General features: G+C 43.4%; 1 long non-coding RNA gene across 1 annotated transcript in view; it reads left to right on the top strand.

The window, feature by feature from the left end:
* The window catches only part of LOC128832595 (uncharacterized), a 78,521-nt gene extending 60,895 nt beyond the window's left edge, over positions 1-17,626 (top strand). The window contains exons 3-5 of the long non-coding RNA XR_008444013.1: positions 11,954-12,027; positions 14,892-14,989; positions 16,038-17,626. This is a non-coding gene — a long non-coding RNA (uncharacterized LOC128832595). The remainder of the gene's footprint in view (positions 1-11,953; positions 12,028-14,891; positions 14,990-16,037) is intronic.
* Positions 17,627-19,942: the final 2,316 nt, after the last annotated feature.

Here is a 19,942-nt window from a genome sequence, read left to right as displayed (position 1 = left end):
CAACTTGAGACACCTTAAGAGGGCCTGATTTTCCGAGGGTTGGTGCTCAACGCACATTTTAGATGAATCATGTTGGGCACTCAACATCATCCATTACATTTGAAAATGTAAGCCATTGTCACCAAATGTGGTGGTGGGTTTTTTACATACTAGGAAATTGTTAGACCAGCAACTCATTTCTGACCGGGCAATGATTGGCTGTTAAATTGTAATCCCCCTGCCAGGTGAGGTCGGCAGCAACAAGATACCTTCAATATCTAGGGGTTCCTCTTAACAGTACAACACAGAACCAGCTCAAGCCCCAAACCAGTAATCTGGGAAAACGTAACCCCACCCCTGGGCGCCTCTGAGAGGCCATACTTCCCCACTCGCAAGCACTGAGTCTGTGTATAAGAGAACTTTTGTTAGAAGGGAAAGGGAAACCAAACATCAATTTGAGAAAACATCATTCAGTCTGCCACTCTTGTGCACTCTGGAGCTGCTGCTGCTTCTCTGTGCCACCTGCCACTCTCTGTGATGCCACGTTCTGAGGTTCCACCATTTAACCCAGCTCTCAGTGATTTCAGCAGGTAGTGGGGAACCTCACTGCTAGTGCAGTCTCCTTCACTGCCACACTGTCCCAAATCCGGTCTAAGGCTCAGCAGCTAGACCTGGTTATCAGTGACTCCAGCTCTAGCGATCACTTAACAAAACAAAGACTCTCCTTTGAGACTAATCAGCTCTGTCTTTAAACAGTGGAGATAAAGAGGATCAAAATGGAGTCTAGATCTCTTAGACAGAGCCCATACCACCAGGAAGGAACCCTGTCTCCATCTTCTCTCTCTTTTCAGTAGGATTTGGCATTCCCTTGCTTAGAGAGTGCCGTTCAGCTGAGGGTGACCCCCCTCAATCAGGATGTGCTAAGCACAGTTAGACTCATAGACAGTAAGGCCAGAAGGGACCGTGGTGATCACCTAGTCTGACCTCCTGCACATTGCAGGCCACATAACCTAACCCACTCCTGTACTAGACCCACAACCTCTGGCTGAATTACTGAAGGCCTCAAATTATGATTTAAAATTCTGCTGCCCTTTACTCAGAAAATAAGGATAGCAACATTTTATTACCCTTGCATTCAATATTTTATTAAGATGATGTTATTATTATTATTATATTGTATAAAGATGGTGTCCGTGATCCTCGACGTCAGGCAGCTGGCATACAGCTTGTACATCGTGGAGCAGAGGGAGACGGGCCTCCAGTTGCTGGGGTCGTCCCGCTTGTCCTTCTTGTACACTAGCACCGTCATGGCCTTCTTCCAGGAGCTGGGAGTCCGCCAGAACCACTTGCACTGGTTGAAGAGCGTGGCGAAGACCAGGCAGCCAGGGTCTCACTTTTTCAGGAGGCTGTAGGGATGCCATCTTTCCCAGGAGCTGTGTTTTTTGTTTTTGAGAGTCTGGCCATCACTTCCTTGGGCGTAAAGTCAGTCTCCAGGACACCTGCGTCGTTGACACGGGGCAGGAGGTGGAGGCACTCTGGGCTCTGCGCATCGTTCTGGGCTATGTGGTTGAATACGTCATTTAAGTAGATGTAGAGATGCGCAGACGGGATCGTGCAGTAGGACAAGGGCCAATCTAGGATCTCCCTCATCGCTTTGGAGTGGTTTGCCAGGTACAGTTTTTGTATCCTGGAAGCTGCTGCTGGATCGTAGCAGTGACTGGCATTTCTACTTCTGGCTCCCCTGGGAGTGGTGTTGTGGTTCGGAGCAGGCGTTCTGTGGGTAGGTGAGGTGTTCTCCTGGTTTGAACTCCTCCTGGAAGCGATTTCCGCAAACAGTTCTCGTGAAAGTTATCAAAGGAAGCTGCTGCTTGTAGCTCCTCGGTCCAGGTGGTCTGCTTCGGCGTGGCAGCCCTCACCATCGGCCGCTGGTCCTCGTCTCGTGCAGGCTTTGAGCCTGCTGTGTGGTCGGCCTGCCTTCTCTCTCGTGGGTCAGGATTTCCTTCAGTTGGGTGCTGGGGTGGAATCTCTGGTGGGATGGTGTCATTGCTGCTGGTCGGAGAGATGCAGTCTGGCTCAGGGGTTGCTGGGACACCACTGGTCCTTCTATGAGTGGCTGCTGCCTGGGCAGTTTCTGCTGGACTGTGAGATCTCCCATAGGCACTGTCCTGCAAGATGGACTAGGGGGTCATGATGGTCCATCTGGCGATGATGGCCTGGTGCTTTGGTGTGGCGGAGGAGCTGGTTCCTCCGGTGGTTGGAGTTCGCAGGGCGGTCTAAGGGGCGGCGCTGGCCCCTCCAGCGACATGCTCTCACGCAGCCATGTGCGGTGGGGCGCTGATCCTTCTGGAGATGAGGACATCCTGGACAGGTGGTGAGGCAGCACTGACTCGTCTCAGCATGGAGATGTTCTTGGCAATATGCAAGGATGAGACGGGCCTCCTGCTGGTGAGGACCTGGGTGATGTTCCCCGGGGCAGCAGGTACCTTCTCGATCACAGCATCCCGTTCTGCTGGCCTGGCAATGGGAGTAGGCTTCTTGATGGCAGCATGCGAGGTCGGCTTTCTTCGTTGAGGCTCAGAAGTAGCTGGTCGGCATGCAGCAGGAAGTGATTTGTAATGCAACACCAGTCAAAATTGATCACGTTGGCAATGCACCTCTGTCTTCTGGATACCTAGGCACAGAAGGTATATTTATGCAAATACAGACTGATCTTTAAGTATTTCCCCCCACACAGTTCATCACTAGGTGTCAGGGGAAAGCTTATTCAGACCCTGCTTACAAAATAGTTATAACTTTTGTTCGCTACTGACCTGGGTTGGAGCTGACCTACAAGTGAAAAGCTCCATATCCCATCAGCAAGTTAAAATTTTTCCAAAAAAGGTTGGTTGGTTGGTTTGTTTATGCCATTTATTTAGACATAACTAAAGGGTGCATGTTAAAAGGTAAGTTCAGAGGAGAGGTGTTTCATGAGACACTCATGATGGTGCAGACCACCTATCTTCCCATATGCAATCAACACGCACCACTTCGCCTCTCTTTCAGGCTTAAATAACATCCCTGTGGCAACTCTAGATGAAGCAGCACTACCAGGAAGCTAGGTCAGGGCATCTGCAGAAACACAGGGTGTCCACCTGGATCTTGCGGATCCACAGAATTTGTGAGCCAGACCCTAATTTCTTCCCCATGGAAGTTGAATTTACAGGAAATTCTGCATGGGGAAACCTTATGACATTGCCTGCACCTGATGTGGGCCTGGACCTGGATCTCCATGGAGGGATATAATCTGGTCCCACATTATTCCAGATATGCTAGGAAAAATCCTATAATCTATCTGCCTAGTAAAACTTGGTGACTATTCCACCTGTCTAGAGCTCACTCCAGAAGAGATCCAGATGATCATGAAACTCAGACCCAAATCTTGGTCTGCTACATGACACTTCGTTATATTATTTATTACATTATATTTATTTATTAACCTGTATTCAAAAAAGCTGTGGGAACTGAATGAGCACAAGTATCAGAGGGGTAGCCGTGTTAGTCTGTATCTGTAAAAAGCAACAGAGGGTCCTGTGGCACCTTTAAGACTAACAGATGTATTGGAGCATAAGCTTTCGTGGGTGAATGCCCACTTCGTCAGATGCATGTAATGGAAATTTCCAGGGACAGGTATAAATATGCTGGCAAGAATCAGTCTGGAGATAACAAGGTTAATTCAATCAGGGAGGGTAAGGTCCTCTGCTAGCAGTTGAAGTGTGAACACCAAGGGAGGAGAAACTGTAGTTTTACATCTGCTATTGTGTGGCCAGGGAGGTTGAAGTGTTCTCCTACAGGTTTTTGTATATTGCCATTCCTGATATCTGACTTGTGTCCAAGGTAGCCATCTTACAGCAAAAAAACTTCAGGACCAGACTCCAAAGAGAAACTGCTGAGCTTCAGTTCGTTGGCAAATTTGACACCATCAGATCAGGATTAAACAAAGACTGTGAATGGCTAGCCAACTACAGAAGCAGTTTCTTCTCCCTTGGTGTTCACACTTCAGCTGCTAGCAGAGGCCCTCACCCTCCGAGATTGAACTAACCTCATTATCTCCAGACTGATTCTTGCCAGCATATTTATACCTGCCCCTGGAAATTTCCATTACATGCATCCGAAGAAGTGGGCATTCACCCACGAAAGCTTATGCTCCAATACATCTGTAGTCTTAAAGGTGCCACAGGACTCTGTTGCTTTTTACAGATCCAGACTAACATGGCTACCCCTCTGATACTTGACACCATGCAAGGTACTGCATTTAGCCATATGGAATGGAAATCTATCAACCTCATGAAGAAACTTGCACAAGTACAGACAAATATCATCTTCCTTTCTAAATGCAAACGAATGGACATCATACCAAATGGACTGAAGGTGAAAAATCCATTGCTATCTACATACTGCACAGACCACAGTGAGAGATTATACCATACACTATCAAAGAAACTGAGGAACCACCTGAACAGCATCCTATACAGCAAACAGAAAAACATCAAAAAAGAGCTCTCCAACCTGGAGACTCTCATTAATAACCAACCCTCCACACAAATGGACTTCACTAAAATAAGACAGGAGATCTACACTACACACTTCAGCTCTCTACAAAGGAAAAAGGACCGTAAGCTGTCTAAACTCCTACCTGCCACATGGGGCCACAACAGTGGTACCCCTAACTCACCCAGCAATATCGTCAATTTATCCAGCTACACACTCAACCCAGCAGAAGAGTCTGTCCTATCTCCGGGACTCTCGTTTTGCCCCAGCACCCCCACGAACATGATACAGTTCTGTGGTGATCTGGAAGCCTATTTTTGCCGCCTCCGATTTAAAGAATACTTTCAAGATAACACTGAACAGTGCACTGATACACAGATACCCTCCCACCAACAACACAGGAAGAAGAACTCCACATGGACTCCTCCTGAGAGTTGAAATGACAGTCTGGACCTATACATAGAATGCTTCTGCCGACGTGCACAGGCAGAAATTGTGGAAAAACAACATTGCTTGCCTCATAACCTTAGTCGTGCAGAACGCAATGCCATCCACAGCCTCAGAAACAACCCTGACATTATAATCAGAGAGGCTGATAAAGGAGGTACTGTTGTCATCATGAACAGGTCTGACTACCAGATGGAGGCTGCCAGACAACTCTCCAATACCAAATTCTACAGGCCATTTTCCTCAGATCCCACTGAGGAATATACTAAGAAACTGCACCATCTACTCAGGACACTCCCTACACTAACACAGGAACAATTCAACATACCTTTGGAGCCCCGACCGGGGTTATTCTATCTACTACCCAAGATGCATAAACCTGGAAATCCTGGACGCCCCATCATCTCGGGCATTGGCACTCTCACTGAAGGACTATCCGGATATGTAGACTCTCTGCTCAGACCCTATGCCACCATCACTCCCAGCTATCTCCGTGACACCACTGATTTCCTGAGAAATCTACAATGCATTGGTGATCTCTCAGAAAGCACCATCCTAGCCACCATGGATGTGGAGGCTCTCTACACAAACATCCCACACACAGATGGAATACAAGCTGTCAGGAACAGTATCCCTGATGATGACACAGCACAACTTGTTGCTGAGCTCTGTGACTTTATCCTCACGCACAACTATTTCAAATTTGGTGACAATATACCTCCAGACCAGTGGCACCGCCATGGGCACCCGCATGGCCCCACAATATACCAACATTTTTATGGCTGACCTGGAACAATGCTTCCTCAGCTCTCGTCCATTCACGCCCCTCCTCTACCTATGCTACATTGACGACATCATCATCATCTGGACCCATGGGAAGGAGACTCTGGAAGAATTCCACCACGATTTCAACAGCTTCCACCCCACCATCAACCTCAGCCTGGACCAATCTACATGGGAGGTCCACTTCCTAGACACCACAGTACAAATAAGTGATGGTCTCGTTAACACCACCCTATACCGAAAACCCACCAACCGCTATGCCTACCTTCATGCCTCCAGCTTCTACCCCGGACACACCACACGATCCATCGTCTACAGCCAAGCACTGAGGTACAACCGCATCTGCTCCAACCCCTCAGACAGAGACCAACACCTACAAGATCTTCACCAAGCATTCTCAAAACTATGATACCCGCACAATGAAATAAGGAAACAAATCAACAGAGCCAGACGTGTACCCAGAAGCCTCCTGTTACAAGACAAGTCCTAGAAAGAAACCAACAGAACTCCACTGGCCATCACCTATATTCCTCAGCTTAAACCTTTCCAATGCATCATCAGTGATCTACACCCATCCTGGACAATGATCCCTCACTTTCGCAGACCTTGGGAGACAGGCCAGTACTCGCCCACAGACAACCTGCCAACCTTAAGCATATTCTCACCAGCCAACCACACATCGCACCATAACAACTCTAACTCAGGAACTAATCCATGCAACAAACCTCGATGCCAACTCTGCCCACATATCTACACCAACAACACCATCACAGGACCTAACCAGATCAGATACAACATCACCGGTGCATTCACCTGCACGTCCACCAATGTTATATATGCCATCATGTGCCAGCAATGCCCCTCTGCTATGTACATTGGCCAAACTGGACAGTCACTACGTAAAAGGATAAATGGACACAAGTCAGATATCAGGAATGGCAATATACAAAAACCTGTAGGAGAACACTTCAACCTCCCTGGCCACACAATAGCAGATGTAAAGGTAACATCTTACAGCAAAAAAACTTCAGGACCAGACTCCAAAGAGAAACTGCTGAGCTTCAGTTCATTTGCAAATTTGACACCATCAGATCAGGATTAAACAAAGACTGCGAATGGCTAGCCAACTACAGAAGCAGTTTCTCCTCCCTTGGTGTTCACACTTCAACTGCTAGCAGAGGACCTCACCCTCCCTGATTGAACTAACCTCGTTATCTCCAGACTGATTCTTGCCAGCATATTTATACCTGCCCCTGGAAATTTCCATTACATGCATCCGACGAAGTGGGCATTCACCCACGAAAGCTTATGCTCCAATACATCTGTTAGTCTTAAAGGTGCCACAGGACTCTCTGTTGAATGAGCACAGTGTTCGTTTAGAGGCTGAATATGAAAATTGGCCACCTTCTGGACTTCATTTTCCTAATGACACAACCACAGTAATACCTAGCTCTTATATTCCACTTTACAAAGGAGGAGAAACCCCAAGATCAGCCACCAAATCAATGAGATCTAAGAATTGAACCCAGGTATCCTGAGTCCCAACTTAGGGTCCTGGCCACTAGGCCACACTGCCTCCCACACTGTTTATACAGCATGCTACTGTTGTAGATTTCTACACCGGCTCTGCTCAGTTATACTGGAAAACCTCACTGCAGGAAACGTGTGCTGGCTAATTATAAACATGCTCTTCTTACTGTCCAAAGCCCAGTGCCTAGGGCCCTCTCCTTGGATGTGGGAGACACAAGTTCAAATCTTTGCTCTGCATCAGGCAGAAGGGGGTGTCTCCCCCTTTCAAGATGAGCGCCCTGACCACTGTGCTAAAAGTTATAAGGGCAGCAGCTTCCCCGCCTCCTCAGTTCTTGAAAAAGGGCTGTGCTGGTTTATGTGCCTGACTCCAGGAAAGGGTGTGTGGTTGTAAATCCGGAGGGAAGGGAGATGCCTTTCTCCCTCTTGGAGGTGGGGCTTACGACCACCCTTCTCCTCAGCATTTCCTACTGGCTAGTTTAGTCAGCTCCCCGCTCAGCATATCGATTTCTGTGAAGCCCATTCCTAGGCCCCTAACTCTCCCCATACATTGTATAGGGAGCCTGGACATGTACCTCAGGATTGTGAATTTTCCTAGGCAGCAAGCACCCAGAAGTTAGGGGTTGCAGCACCTAAGTCCCCCTTGGGAATCTCACCCCTAGTGTCATCAAGGAAGAGTTGCAAAACATGTGGTGAAATTTTTAAACATGTTCTTGACTCTGAGGAATGTCTAGATAAGCAGGGTGACAGTGAATACATAGATTTTGTATTTTAACCAGCAGGGTCAGCAGGAAGTTGCTACAGACACACTCTCTGTGTAAATCTGTCTGTTGGTTTTAGAATCTGAGTCATCTATATCTTAGTATGCAATGCATTCCACCCACGTAATGAGATTTCTTTGCATTTCCACTGCATTAGATTTTTTTCTACACATCAAATATTTAATAAGAAGCAGCATCCAGCCATACTCTCCTGCCCCCCCCTACAAAATTATGCATTTCGGCAGAAGACATCAACCATTTACTTTTCAAAGTCTATTTTTGAAGGTTAAGTAGAAAAGTTCTACGTGTATTTCCAAGCAGCTTGTCCTGGTCCTTTTCAAGTCCACTGTGATTAAGAAAAAGAAAGACAGATAGCAAAGACAAGGTAAACTGAAGCTGGGAAAATAAGCCCATCTCATTAGTCACCATGTCAGTTACAGTATCTAAGGAACCATTTCATAGCAAAAGCATATTTATTTGATGCTGCACAAGCTACCTGGGCTCACTGTTACTGGTGGCATTTGCTCTTAATGTTCAAAGTACCTCTTTAACAAAATGGCATTCCATAAAAATTTAGTGTGTTCCTACTGTAATTAAAAATCCCTAGTCATTTTTGCATTTATGATATAAACTATAAGAGCTGTAAAATCCTGCAATTAATTTGCGCCAACATTTCATACTTGAGAAATTCTCATTACAAATTTCATTACTGATTCACTTATCTGTAATTTGTCCTATATAACCTAAAGAATATTAACAAATTTAGAGTCACTTTTGCTCTATTAAAAGCTAAATATCAAAGTCTTTCACCTCACAAGCCAATCATGATAACAATCCAAAATCTCCTCCAAAACGGTGAATACTATATTCACTTTGCACAAAAAGGGATCATCTGTGTGGAATAGATATTGCTAATGTAATGCGAAGCCATTTGGAAGCTAGGTGATGAATCCTGAGCTAATTCACCGTGGTCTTCTTACTTAAAAAGTACTACAGGGGTTGAATGTCTCACAAAACAGCTGTGGGAGCTACATGTGCCCAGCTACGGACAGAATTTGGGCCTAAGACTATCAGAAAAATAAAGAGGTTATGTGTCAGACTAAGTGCAGTAGGCTGCAATTTTGTTTTTGCTCACTTCTGCTTTATTCCCTGCTTCCACTAGGCCTGTCTTGTACCATGTCGGAGTTTCCCGATGTTTTTCTGGGCTATGGACCCTTTGGAGACGCTTGTTTCTGTGCCTCATTACACTGGCACAAATGCTATATTTTCCGCCAAACAAACTGCCCTATTACCAGTGCTTAAGCAGAATGAAACAAGAGGAACAGCTCTCACCGCATCAGTCACCAGTGGAGGGGAGCTGCCTAGCCAGGCCATGGAGAGAGGCGGGGAACTATCCTTATTCTTTTAGCAGAGGAGGCAGAGTTCTGCTCCTCTCCGCTATTCCTTTCTTTAGCCCTCAGCTATTACTCATTATTACAGCGTGACCATACAGCTACTGAGAACTGCTGTTGAAATCCTCCCCCATGCCTTCATCTCCTCATGGTTTCACTTGCAACCCCTTTTCTAGGATCTCCTCAAGAGCCAGCCCTCCAGGCTCCAGCCCATGCCATATATGCTAGAATGCTGCCACAAACTCTCTCACAAGCACAAAACAACACAACCGCATCGCCACCATCCTCCAAAACCTCCAGCCACTCCCTGTTAATTTCAGAATCCCATTCAGATTTGCCCCAGTTTTAAAATCCACCATCATGGACTTATTAGAATCTACTTCACAGACCTGCTGCCATCTCTAGTTCCTTTCCTGAACTGCCATTTGTTTAGCACCGTTCTAAGTGCTTGCGGGATCACGCTCCAAACTGTACTAGTGCTAACAAGCAGCCACAGCCTTCCATGTGATGGGGATGTTGTATTTCAAACTTGCATGAATCAGAGGCACAGCAATTGGTGCAATGGCCAAGTTATTCAGAGAAGGAAGAGGCTGAAAACCAGATCTGTAAAAAAAAAATGCTTCTGTTATAAAGGACAAATGTCATAGGTGCCAAAAGCCCTAGATACGTTACTGCTGTGGGCAGGTGGTGGCAGAATTGAGAGCCGAGCCTGCCCAAGGGACTGTGTATTGCCCTTTGCAAATAGAGCAAATAGTGGCATAACAGGGTGCCATTGGTTTCATTTTACTGACTCAGCTGTCAGAAGTTTATAAAACACAGAATAAGTCCTGATGCAAAGCCTACTGGAAACCAGCGGAAAGACTTTAGTGGACTTTGGATCAAGCCCCTAAAGCACATCTCGAGTGGTGTTATGAAGAACAAGGCTCACAGCAAGTGACTTTCACTGCCTGTGATGGAACAATCACCTTGGAATGCACAGTATGGGGATAATGTCAGTCATTGAGTTTCAACGGAAGTATATTCACAATAAACAGTGATTCATGCATACATGTGCTTCCCCATCCCCCACTACATACAGCACTATATCAGCATTTTATTGGCATTTATAACCACATTCATTTTATTCTAATTTGTAATTAACTTTTACAAAATTAAATTGGGAGATAGAAAATTACTATTCTAACATAAATAATCTTGCTGCTGGAAATGGCAGCTTTAACACAATCAACAATACAATTCATAAATGAAAGAAATGTTGTCATACTTATTACTTTTGTGTGCTCCATCTTTTATAGAATATTACAGTGTAAATTGAAATTTTATATGATTTAATAAACCTCAGAAAGAGATTATAGTCAAGTAACCACATAACTGTAACAAATTGTATTCCTATCTTATTACAAAGCTCTCAGTCTACACAGAGTTCTCTTTCATTAGCCAAACCTTGGCTTTTGACAAAACACATACTATTCAAGTACCTTGTGAAAAGTACATCCCCAGCACTGCAGTGCTTCACAATATAGTGCTTCATTCTGGAGGATATTGCTGTAAAGTGGCATATAGGTTTTGCTTGTCTTCATTGATGAATTAACTTTGCAAACAAGTTATCCGGCGGAATTTCCTACAGCTGTTTTACAGCAGCAACAGGAAAAAACACACAGAGGTGGACATGTGTGAGGTTTTGCATCAAACTGACAGACACTAAAAGGGAATATGAGAGAGACAAGGTGGGTGAGGGAATATCTTTTATTGGATCAACTTCTGTTGGGGAGAGAGACAAGCTTTCGAGCCACACAGAGCTCTGTCTCGCTCCCCAACAGAAGTTGGTCCAACCAAAGGTATTACCTCACCCACCTTGTCTCTCTAATATCTTGGGACTGACCCGGCTACAGCTACGCTGCATCCTAAAATGGAATAACAGACAGAAAAATACAAGCAAGAGAGAGGTTTATTGGCCCTCCAAATCTTTGGCTGGTTTTCTGGGATACTAGTTTAGATTTAAACCGTCTTTGTTTTCAATGCTCTAGAGTCAATATTCGTAGTCACCTCCCACCTGCCATTTTTCAAAAGGTTTCTGGCCCACCTAAGTATATATATATATATAATGGAGATATCCCATCTCCTAGAACTGGAAGGGACCTTGAAAGGTCATTGAGTCCAGCCCCCTGCCTTCACTAGCAGGACCAAGTACTGATTTTGCCCCAGATGCCTAAGTGGCCCCCTCAAGGATTGAACTCACAACCCTGGGTTTAGCAGGCCAATGCTCAAACCACTGAGCTATCCCTCCCCCCCAAGTATTCATTAGGTTGTAGTAGAAAGAGCAGGTGATGCAGCGAGCTGCTGCTGTAATCCCCCCCACCTTCTCAGAAAACACACCCAGAACATTTGTTAATACTGGATGCCTGGCACCTCAATTGCGTTATGATTGGTTACCAAGAGACAGCATTGCCAGCTCTTCTGTCAAGTGTTAGATTTCTTTAGCAAATTGGTACAACTGCCTGAACTTCTTCCAACATATCACATACCCCTTTTTTGCAGAATTGAAGGGCTTGCTGATTGTCTGACATCAATGCTTATCTACATTCACTGAAGGAAAGTATTGGATAGATCAGGTATCTGAGCATTATATGTCTAATAAGCATGTTTTAAAATAAACACAATGAAATGGTTCTGATAAAATAATTGACTGCAACATTTTCAGTTGTTTTATTTTCTGTACAGAAAATGAAAACAGTGGATGTAAGTAGGGTAACTTGGAGAGGTTAAGGAATTATTATTGGTTCTTCCCCTTTGCTTCCGAATTCTGATATTGATCATCCACCTAATATTCTTGTGCTTTTTACTGGCCTCTGGAGTATAGAAGTTTATCCCCAAATTCAGATCTGAAATGCATTCTCTTCGCTTCCAGTCACTTTAGAAATTATGTTTATGGAATATCTTAGGGAAAGAATGAACCCTTCATTTGTAATATGTAAACTCTATATTTTTAATAACAGAATTAGACTGTAGTGTTCTGGGGTGCAATTCAGACAGTGAAGAGTTGTCACCTGTTACCCTATAACCCCGAGTGCCTCACAATGCCTTGCTACTGTAGATCTCTGCCTGGGACACCCACAGTCAGCAGCTAGCATGCACTCTATGTCTATGTGTTGTGCAGCCCTGGTCCAATGTTTTGGAGCATGGAACTTGCATGCAATACCACAGAGTTCCATGGGTCTCCACCAGTCTTGGTTAACAATTGGTAAGGTGACTCCACACTCACCCCAGCCCTGAATTTTCTCCCAAAATATGTGTTCTGAAATCTCCAGCCCTGTCCTGGAACAGTCAGAGGAATGTTAATATTCCTTGCTTCTTTAAAGAGTCAGTAATCAACAGTTTGTTACTTTAACTGGAGTTACCAAATAATTCAGTTTAAATTTGTAACCTAACCTAATTGGGTTAGGCTACAAATAAAACAAGCTTATTTAATTATACAGCAATAAATTTTAAGTGAGTACAAGTATAAGGATTAGTGTCAGAAATGATTACAAGAGAAATCCCCCTTTCTTGTAGATAAAACACTTTTTAATAACTAAAACTTAACCTGCTAGACTTGGTTTAAGCTACAATCCTCACCACATATTTCCATCAAGATGGCTGACCAAACTTCTGGGTCAGGATCTATCCCTCAAAGTCACATTTATCTTCTTAGGTGAAAGATAGATAACTTGGGGTTTCTTGGCCCCTCTCTTGTAGTCCAATGAATCTTTGAAATGGATTCTTCTGAAGGATACTCCCAGATAAGTCTATTTCCAGCTCTGAGGTAGTCATCTTGAAGGAATTTTCTTGCTGCTCCCTCCCTGCTGGAGTTGTGTCTGCTGAAATGCAAATATTTTAGTTTAATACCTGCCTCCTCTGGTGCAATTGACATATGAATGTCAATCTCCTCCCCAGCCCTGATAGCGTGAGGTTTGTCTCCACCCCTTTGTTAGCTTGATGGGTCTGTTTACGGGATACATAAATACATTCTCATGGTCTTCCAAAGTACTTTGGAAGTAAGTCCCCAGGTGGGGAAACCATATTCCTTTCCTAGGCTGGGGTCCACAAACACATATTAAGAATTAGAATATCAGTTTAGGTCCATAACTTTGCATCAATTGCTTGCACCTACATTACACAATGAAATTAATATTCAGTAAGTCATGAGCTTTTCATTGACACCTTGCGTGACACTTACCAGATATGTTTCATAACATTACAGAATTGGGATACTCTTGAAATGGTTAAACCAGCTGCAATTCATTACCGGATATCTGGGTGCTCCTTGCCCTCTGCCCTTCGGCTCTGCGTATTGTCACATAGACCTTCACTGATTTTATAACAACACTATTAGCCAATACACATTGATTTCAATTTAATTCCAAATAATTCCCACAATGACTTCCTGCATTCAGAACTGCAGAAGTATAGACCTGGAAATAGGCAGAGTCTGTTAAATGAAGCGATAATTGCGGTTACCACTACTGAAAGCACAATGCTGCCTCCGCATTCTTTACATACAGCCTGGATTTATTTCCAGTCAGTAGAACTGGTTTGTTGTTGTCCTATAACTGATTAAGTTTAATAAAAAATGGCATGCGCCAAAAAATTGTACAAAATCAAGTTGATATTTTCCCTTTACAGTAAATAAACAGTGCAAATAAGTTTAGCCTAAAAGAAAATTCATAATTTGACTATTCCTCAAGGCATGTCTATTACATCAGCACATGTGCCATGGTTCTGGGTGCTGTACAAACCCATAGGGCTGGGTGTTCAGCTGGTATAAATTAGCATAGCTGCACTGACTTCAGGGAGCAACACTTATATACACCAGCTTAAATTCTGGCTCCTAGGCTCCAATTAAGGAAAGCATCTCTACTCAAGAAAGCATTTAAGCGCATGCTTTAGTGCTTTGCTGAGACAGGGCCATAATGTTTATCAGCACCTACCACAATTGGGCTGTTATCCTGATGGGAGCTTCCGGGTGCTATTATAATCTACATATTTAATAATAATAAACTGAAGGACATACACGTAACTAGATTTTAGAACTTGTAAGAGACATACCTGACTATGAAATAGAAAAGACCGTTGCAAAGGTATTACAATGCCTTTCTGTCACTTTGCCGGAGCCTAATAGCATATAGAGGACTGAACTTCACAAAAAGTATAGTATTAAAAAGAAAGTGCATTTTCTTTGGACAGAGCTAATCCAACACCAAAAATCTTCCCCCAATTTTCTTAGGTCTGACTGTGCAAGCATTACTCCTGTAGAGTAATGCTTACTCACGTGAGTCATCCCACTGAAGCCAATGTGAAGCCAGATTCAAAATGACCCTAGAGTATATCGGTGTTTTGAGTGAGGGATAACCTGAAGTTTTTTGTTGAGTCTATGTACTTGAGAACAAGGTGATGTTTCTTTTCTTTGACAATTTTATTGATGATATTTCCACTGCAGGTTCTAACAGATCACCCCACGTTAAGAAAAGCAATTGAGTACCGAAGCGCTTCTAAACCTGAAGAAGGAAAGTATCTCTTGCTTTTCAGAATTACCAGGTACTCAAATGATAAAACTGTCAAAAGCGTTACTTAACATTGTTGTCTGCGTCATAATCTGTTTCTCAGTAACACCGGGTCTGAGTTGCAGTAATAGAATTAATTATACTTCATTTTGCTGTCTTTAACAGTATTGACCAAATTTAAGAACAAATGAGAAGCGCTTATCAAGCTTGAAGAAAATAATCCATCAGTGGCACAATTTAAATTCTCTGCAGTTCTCTTATTAATCAAAGTAACACTTACTATCCTATCTCCACTTCCCATTAACAGTCATTAAGCACTGTTGCTGATTGAAGCAATTTCTTTAGGGATCTCAACCTCATTTTTAAGAGAATCTTCTACAGTGGAAAACAATATCATATAGGAGCAGTGACTTCAAGAGGGGAAGAAGGTTCTTCAATCATGCTCTGACCTTGACATTTTTCTACAGCAGAAGTTCACAAGTACACAGCCAAGATGTTCCGAACTTCTGCTGTCTTTACCGGTGCCCTCGTATTAACACTGAAGGGAAACACGGTTTTAAAAGACAGCATTAGACAATAGGTTAAGTGTCTCAGACAATCGTACCAAACTGCCGTGGTGATTATTATTTTATAGATCGTTCATACGCAGCAAAAATTTCATGAGATAGCTCATTCCACAGCCTTATGTCAATACTAGGAAAATTCAAAGCAGTGATAAATCTCAGAGGTCAAATGATAGAGATAGGATTTCTGATGTTCACTTTTTCCCTTTATAAACAGTGTCACAGATTGATATTTTTTGTCAGAATGAATGCAGCTTCTGTTTGTAAGTGTCTCCAGAGAGGAAGTATAATGTGTGGAACTAACATGAAGGGGCAGGAAGTCATTGTGATATGAGCCTTAGCAAAGGTAGTTTGAACTTATGCATGTGTAGGGTTGAAGGTGCATTGTTTGACCACTGTGATGCCAACATGTGGAAATGGCATCCGGGTTGGCAAACATGAGCATGCATGCTAACAACGAGCATTTTTATTATGGTAACTACTGTGATTCCACACACTTTCAAGGTATTTGTTCTGCAGATGGGGCTTTTCACATCCCTTTCAGAGCACTGAGGCTCACTGTTTGTACAAGTCTTCACTCTTGAGGCCCTGAATCATGTTCACCCAATGAAGAAGACTTCAACAGAGGACTGGACAGGACTCATTTGGAGAAAACCAATTCTCTCTTCTTCAATCAGCAAGAAAGGACAAAGTTGAGTATGGGTTGAGGGACTCAGAAGTAGTTTGGGCTCTAGCTACAGTGACAATCCTGAACTCTAATCTATGTTTAATAGATGTTTATATGAGAGATACACTTCATTGCATCACACTATCAGCCCAGCAAAATCCATGTTTCAAAGATGGGGCATAAATAATGATGGAAGGTTGGCTTTGCTGTTTTACATTCTCTTTTCCTTCAAGGGCTGGTGTCCCAGACTCCAAAGCTCTTTTGGACTGGCCACTTTCCCTATCTGCCCACCTATCTTCTGACATTTGTGTTCTGATGAAGACCTTCCAAAACATGGATTTTTCTTGCCTGCCGTAAGCCACCTACCCAAACCTGTAATGTTAAACATCTCAGAGCTGGATCTTTCACAATGGTTCATACTTTGTTCCAAAGTTCACCAGCCCTAATGTTGACTCCCGTTCCCCTCTTTCCAAAAGCAAGGTGGAATTGCTTCCACACCATATCACGCCCCTACCACTACAGGGCAGGAGAAAGCATGAAGGAAATCCAGCTTGACTTATGGCAGTGCACCTAGTCAGCTCTACAAACAAATATTTTTATATTGAATGAAAACACAAAGCAATCTTGGAATTTGATGGCCATGCTGTTTGCTGATTGTATTCTATAATTTAGACAGGAGATTGCAGTTTCAAGTTGGCAGAATTCAACTCAAAATGAATTTGATCCACTCAAAGAACAAAATACCACTTAGTTTCTTATATGGCTAAACATACAAATCCAGTCTCCACAAAATGAAATGCTAAGCTAGATTTTGGATCAATGTAATACCTACTCCTGTTAAATCACTTAAAAAGGAAAACATCTACAAAGTGTCCCATTAGGCTGACAAATTTACAGCACTATGAATAGAAAAGCAGAACAAGGCATTGTGTTTAAGGAGAAGGAATGGATTTTAAGTCTGTAGCATTTCAGCTGTATGACTAAGGTTAGATAGCCTATCACATCTCTTCCTGCTATTTATACAGTTGCTGCAGATGTGTACTAAGTGGCAAAATATGGCCATTATAGTACATTAGCAAAGAAGTTGTGGAGTGAATTATAGGAAATACTGTGGGACTGTATTAAAGCATTTGGGAGCATATTATGTTAATACTTGGATTTGTACATATATAATTTGCATTAATGCTAATGATCATTATGAGAGAAATCCTGCTCCCTCTGTCTCATGCATTGGCACGTATGCCCTGAAAAAACCAGAGCCATCGGCACTCTGCTGTGTGAAGTGGGCAGCCAGCTTGAAGGAGGCAGGCTAATGGAACTCTCCCCCATGTGTTATTGATCTCTGTTCATTGGTAGCTCCCTGTAGCAACACAGACAGAGTTTTCTGGGCTTCGAACATGGCCAGTGGATTAATGAACTACATAGAGCAGGGGTTGGCAACGTTCGGCATGCGGCTTGCCGGGATAAGTTCCCTGGTGGGCCGGGCCAGTTTTATTTACCTGTTGATGCGGCAGGTTCGGCCGATTGCGGCCCCCCACTGGCCACGGTTCGCCGTCCTGGGCCAATGGGGGCAGCGAGAAGTGGTGCGGGCAAGCGATGTGCTGGTCGCGGCTTCTCGCCGCCCCCATTGGCCCAGGACGGCGAACCGTGGCCAGTGGGGTCTGCGATTGGCCGAACCTGCCGCATCAGCAGGTAAATAAAATTGGCTCGGCCCGCCAGGGTGCTTACCCTGGTGAGCCGCATGCCGAACGTTGCTGACCCCTGACATAGAGCCTCTCAATAACACCTTTAAGGCACTGGGTATGCTTCTAATACTGCCCAGGGACAGCTGCTCTGTGATCAGGCCCTGGGGAGGGGGAGGATTACAGTTCGCCAAACCACACTCAGGATCTTGTCCATTTCCTTGTGCTGTATGTGTGGGACAAAATTGTTGTCAAAGGGGCAGATCCTTAGCTGGTCATTGTAAATTATTATTGTAAACCGTCAATGTAAATAGCAAATTGTCATTGTGGGAGGGATAGCTCAGTGGTTTGAGGACTGGCCTGCTAAATGCAGGGTTGTGAGTTCAATCCTTGAGGGGGGCAGTTAGGGATCTGAGGCAAAAATCTGTCTGGGGATTAGTCCTGCTTTGAGCAGCAGTTTGGACTAGATGACTTCCTGAGGTCCCTTCCAACAGAATGGTATTCTAGGATTGTCACTGAGTACAAAGGTTTGTTGATGTAAATATGTCTGGATTCCATAAAGAATGACCAAAATGTCTGGGGAACATATACAGGATTATTCTATGCATAAAACTTTCATAACCCTCTCTTTCCCCTAAGGGAGTTTAGTACTGGATGTAACTACTGTAAACCAGACAAGCGGAAGCTATAGAAAACAAAGTCACTAATTGCAACCTGGCTACTCAAGTGATTTATGCTATAGCACCCATAATTTCCTGTCATCTTGCTAGGGTACTTGGATTGCAGAAGCCATGTATCCTAATAACTTAACTCATTGCATTACAGAGCATGTTATTCAAAGAAAACTGTTGGGAATGATATGTTCCTAGTCAAGCTGCTGGAGGGTGTTCGTTTAACTACAATGATATTTTACAAAAAGTAAGCACATTTAGAACCATACCCATATAGCAATAGATATTTTCATCTTATTAAAATGGACAGATATATGACAGAACAAGGGGGGAAAGGCCATTTTTATTCTTTTGCTTTCAATTTTTAATGTGAGCACTGCATGAAGATAAGCAGTTCTACAGCATCTTACATAATAGAAAAAGCAAATATCTTTGCATAAAGACTAGAGTCATATAATATTAAAGGTCACTTGCTTTGCAACATTACAAACAGTTAATTTGTGCAATAAGAGACAAAAGAGACAAAGATAATTAAAATATACTAAAAAAATAATAAACTATTGTGGCTTTCAATTACATTGGAGCTAAGCAGCAACCATATTATTTCTGCAAACTATTTTCACTTAGCATAGTTCAGATGGAATTATTGCCATGACCTTTCAAAAATGTGAAAGAGTGAATCAATACCCTTTCAGAAGCAAGATTGCAGGAGCAGAAACTGGCCATGCTGTAATGCTGTGTATTTCTACATCAGAAGGCAGTTGAAACCTAATTATCGTCAATCACATACAAGGTAGCCCCGTGTACTGATGAGCACTGTGCAGGTTGTGTGTTACGTGCATGTGTGTGTATGTGTGCACATATCAGGCTATTCTGATGCCAGTGGGGTAAGATTTAAAGGTGAGTTATAGGGATTGTCACTCATTTACAATAACTAACACTGGTCTGTCAGAAACAGCAACCTGTAAAAGATGTATGACTGGCTGGCAGACTGCCATCCTCCAACAGACTTTACAGCCAAGAATCACATTTGATTGTCGAGGTCATCTGAATGCTTACTTGGATACATGCCATATATTATTAAACAATAACAATCAGCAATGTTTCTTAGGCCTGAGGGCAACATAGGAAACCCAGTTTTGGTGTGGAAGAAACAAACATGTAATATAAATTTTAGTATGTTATTTTTTTCATTGCTTCTCTCTTTCAACTCACAGTGGAGTATTCCCTACAGTTCACCCTCAGCTGGTGTGAGCACTTGCAGCTCAAATTGATTTAGATGGAGCTTCGCTGATTTACACCAGCTCAGGATCTAGCCCTAGAGAACTTAAGAACACATTTCACGATGACAGGATTTGCATGGGAAACAAACCTTATTGGTTCAAGCCATTCCAGACCTCAAAA

The sequence above is a fragment of the Malaclemys terrapin genome, chromosome 2, assembly GCF_027887155.1.
Source record: "Malaclemys terrapin pileata isolate rMalTer1 chromosome 2, rMalTer1.hap1, whole genome shotgun sequence".
NCBI lineage: Eukaryota > Metazoa > Chordata > Testudines > Emydidae > Malaclemys > Malaclemys terrapin.
The sequence above is the reverse complement of the archived record's forward strand: the minus strand, read 5'-3'. Positions and strand labels throughout refer to the sequence as shown.